The 4600-nt window shown below is 40.3% G+C and overlaps 1 pseudogene; it reads left to right on the top strand.

Moving 5' to 3' along the window:
• Window positions 1-2770: 2770 nt before the first annotated feature.
• On the top strand, window positions 2771-3926 carry LOC149119236 (uncharacterized; annotated as a pseudogene).
• The last annotated feature ends 674 nt before the right edge of the window (window positions 3927-4600 follow it).

Genomic DNA, 4600 nt, shown 5'->3' with positions numbered 1-4600 from the left:
ACAAAATAAAAAAGATGATCTTAATAGATGCAGAAGAAGCATTTTATAAAACACAACATCATTTTATGAAGAAAGCCTTATGCAAATAGTGTATAGAAAGAACATTCCTATATAAGAATGTTGTTGATATTTTGATGCTGATCACATTGAATCTCTAGAATTATTTTGGTCATATAGAATTTTGATAATATTGAATCTTCTAATCTTGAAAGATTTTCCCATTTTATATATTCTTACTCTTTGTTTAGCATTTTGCAATTTTCTTCTTAGAGATTTTTGGAATCCTTAGTTAAATTCAATCCAATAATTTATTTTTTGTGTCTGTTATGCATGAGGTTAATCTTATGAGTAGTTTCTCATCCATGGTATTGTGTTTGTATTTTTAAGAAATGTTATCTTGCTGACCACAAACATTATTTTTTAAGATTTATTTATTTTGCTTGAAAGTCACAGTTGCAGAGAGGAGAGGCAGGGAGAGAGAGGGAGGGAGGGGGGAGAGAGAGAGAGAGAGAGAGAGAGAGAGAGGTTTTCCATCCACTGGTTCACTCCCCAGATGGCCTCAATGGCCAGAGTTGCCTTGATCCAAAGGAAGGAGCCAGGAGCTTCTTCCAGGTCTCCCACATGGGTGCAGGGTCCCAAGGACTTGGGCCATCTTCTACTGCTTTTTCAGGGCATAGCAGAGAGCTGGATCAGAAATGGAACAGCAGGGTCTCAAGTGGGGCCAAGAGGGGGTGCCGGCACTGCAGAAAGTGGCTTTACCTGCTTTGCCACAGCACTGGCCCTGGTATTGTGGTTGAATGCAAAGGTTATTGAATTTTGTGTGTTGATTTTATATCCTGCCACTCTACCAAACTCTCAGTGAAGTCTTTTGGATCCTCTATATATAGAACCATGTCATCAAATAGGGGTAGTTTGGATTCCTCTTTGCTAATTTGTTTCAATTACTCTCTTTTTATTGCCTAGTGGCTGTGGCTAATACTAGCAGGACTATGTTAAGTAGCAATGGTGAGAGAGGGGATCCACTGTATGGATGAGAAAAAAGAAACATTATTCTCTTCAAATCAGCTAATTTGGCCCCTTCTAAACAAGAACTAAAAGGTCAAGAACATGCAAGTCTTCTGGATTTAAATCATTTCAATTTAAATTTAGATAATTTAGATGATCATACAAAGACCCAAGGAACCACATTGTTTGGAAATATCATGAACATTAGCTATCACTTCGATGGAGCAAAACCAGAACATTTTCCTGAAGCCATATGGTTGTGGTTCAGTATGTTTTTTGAATGACCCAGTTATCTTATATTAAGGGTCAAACTGATAGTTTTGAGACACAAACACAAAAGCTCTTGTACTTAAAATTGTGACAGTGAGAGAACACTCAATTATCAAGAAGGATTGGATAGGATAAGGTTGTATTTTTGAAAGTTTAACATTGATATCAAGAAACCAGAGTACTGATCTTTTTGAGGGTGGCCAATCCATTTGATGTAAACATGAAGAACTTCTAAAGTAAAACGTCTTGTGCCTTTCATTAAGTGCATAAATTGGAAATAAGTCTGGGAAAGCTCTCCAAAAATACATAGGAGTCCCCCATCAGGAGGATGAGTGCCCTGCCAATAGTGTAAGAAATTTTCTGATACTATATGTAACTTTATTATTTTAGTAGAATTAGTGTAAAACAGTGGCATGACTTTGTAGTACTATGTAATTTGGGGGTTTGACATTTGTAAAATTCAGGCTTTTATGTATGATGTATCATAATAGAGCTAATTTATCCACTTGCTGATCTTTGCATGATCAAAATAGCAGCTTTTTGCTGCTTTGAAATTAGAAGATTATTTAAAATGTAACTGTTGATATTGGCATTTGTGTATGAAAAGACTCCATAATAGATCTTGTTTCTAAAAATTCAAATACAACTACAATAAATTCTAGTTAGTCAAGTGTTACTGCATAAATATTCTGTAATATGTGTATAAAAGTGATGCTTTTGACTTCATATGAAACACTCCATTTGACTTATTCATTGATGACTACTTAAATTAATAAACATTACATTAAATTTTCATAAAGGGTGAAGCTCTTTGGGAAACATTTGAGTGAACTTATAAGAGTACTAGAGACTCAACCAATTTTCTAGTTAACCATTATTATACATTGCATGGTCACTATCCATTCAGGTAAGTGCCAGCTATATAGTGATTAATAATAATTATTATTAATAATAGCACAAAACTACATTAAATGTACTGGTGGCAGTTATATGACAATTGAATGTAAGATATTTATATAGGCAATAACAATAAGAAAATAATTATTATTCAGCTTTTGTATATTTTAAGAGAGGGTATGGAATGTAATTCAAGCATCATTTCCAAGTAGTTCTACATTGAATTAGATTTTTGTTGCATTTCTATTGTTTTTATTTATCATGCTAAGATTAAAGGTGCACTGAATTAGCAGAATTCTCAGACAGGTAATCATCTCATTCATATATTTCTTGACTTTTATATTCTCATGGATATTTCATTTCTCCATGTAGCGTTTGAAGTAATTAAAAACACATGAAAAATCTTACAGACATTTCATTTTAAAGATGTTTATATTGAGCGGCCCATGAGAGCGGGAGGGGGTGGCGGTGGTGGGAAGGTGCTGCTCTTTGGCATAAATTGCAATCAATTAGGGATCGTTTCTCAGAATTGAGTTAGAAGTGGAAGTTCAGAAAAGCAAGGCCACCATTGCTGCTTTGAGCACCTCAGAAGGGCAGAATGGATTTATCAGGAGTGAAAAAGAAGAGCTTGCTAGGAGTCAAAGGAAATAATAAAAAGACTGCTCTGATGAGAAGTCTAAGGACCACTCTAAAGATAAAAGGGCCACCAAGGAGTCCAGTGAGAAGGACCCCGGCCAGGACCAGGCGTGAAAGCGGTGCAGTGCTTCCAGTGGTAGCAGCAGCACCAGGTCTCCTTCCAGCTGCAGCTCCAGCTTGGGCTCCAGCACCAGCAAGGGCTCCAGCTCCACCTCAGCTTCAAGCCACTCCTCAGCTCCAGCTCCAGCAGTTCCTCTGGCTCCTGGAGTGCCTCCTGGCGCAGGCACAACAGAAGGCACTTGGGCTCCAAATCCAAACCACCTTAAAGAGATGGAAAGCAAAGGAAAAGACGGAACCCATCCCCTAAACCCACCAAAGTGCACATTGGGAGGCTCACCAGGAACATGACCAAGGACCACATCATGGAGATATTTTCCACCTATGGGAAGATTAAAATGATTGACATGCCTGTCGACAGGATGCACCCATCTGTCCAAAGGCTATGCCTGTGTGGGGTTTGAGGAGGCTGAGAAGGCCCTGAAGCACATGAATGGAGCACAAATTGATGGCCAGGAAATCACTGCTACTGCTGTGCTGGCCTCCTGGCCCAGGCCGCCCCCTTGGGGATTCAGTCCTCCCAGGAGAATGCTTCTGCCACCTCCTATGTGGCACAGGTCACCCCCCACGCATGAGAAGGTCTCCTCCCCGAGGCCAGGTCTCCCGTGCACTGGCGATCTTGCTCTCCTGGCCACCGCCATCACAGGAGCAGCTCCAGCTCCAACTCTTCCCAGCGAAACTCATGTCCCTGTAACTTGTATCTCAGCCACCTCAGTTCTGTCACTTTTCTAGCCAGAAAAGGCTGCGTAGGAAAGGGAATTCCTCATGCAGGCAGGCTTCAGTGTCCACAGTGGAGTCATTTTCTCTGCAGGTCGAGTTCTGGCTGCAGAGCCTTGAGGGTGTGGGGTTGTGCCTGGGAAGATGCCCTCCAGTTTCAGAGCCAGAAAGCTCACCCATTCCTGGTTCCCAAGAGTCCCTTCAGCAGGGACAAGCGAGACTTCTGGTACAATGAAGCTCCACCTGCAGTGACCCTTCCACAGGTGGCCTGGGCCAGGCTGTAGCCTGCTCACACCCTTGCTGGGCACTGCTGTCCTACAACCAGCTACTGTTGACCCAGAGGGGTGGCCACGAATGGCTCTGTCTCTCCACATACTCCTCACACCCCTCTCCAGGTCCCATCACTCATTGACATTGGTGAGTGAGCTGAGAGCCCGCTCTGCAGGTTCATCATAGAAACCCCCCATTGGCACCTGCCACTCATGGTGGGCTTGCTGGTTACCTTGGCAATGTGTACATTGCTCTTTTTGGCTTTTATTGTATTGATAGTACTGTACAATAAAAGTACTATCAAATTCCTGTTTTGAGTTTTGTAAGTTTGTAGCATTTTAGATAACTGTTGTGTTAGTGCTTTGTTGTGTATAGTGGGAGAACTGTGTTGAATAAACCTAGGGTTAGAATGCAAAAAAAAAAAGATGTTTATGTTAATTTTACTATATCTTCTAATTTAATTGGGACACCAACATTTAGAAATTCCAATTATATAAAAAATTGGTTTGTTACAAATTCATTTACTCTTTTACCACATTGGGGTACACAATAAAAGAAGGAAAGGTTGTTTCCTTAATTTTTTCTTCTGAATTTTCTTCTTATGCCTTGACCTAATTGATTTGGATTTGAACAAATTGACTTATGCTTATATCCTTGTTTTATTCCCAAGATATTGATTGGAATACAA

Source organism: Oryctolagus cuniculus, chromosome Y, assembly GCF_051225735.1.
Source record: "Oryctolagus cuniculus isolate XC-2025 breed Fujian yellow rabbit chromosome Y, ASM5122573v1, whole genome shotgun sequence".
Taxonomy (NCBI): domain Eukaryota; kingdom Metazoa; phylum Chordata; class Mammalia; order Lagomorpha; family Leporidae; genus Oryctolagus; species Oryctolagus cuniculus.
This window is presented reverse-complemented; position numbering and strand designations above follow the sequence as displayed.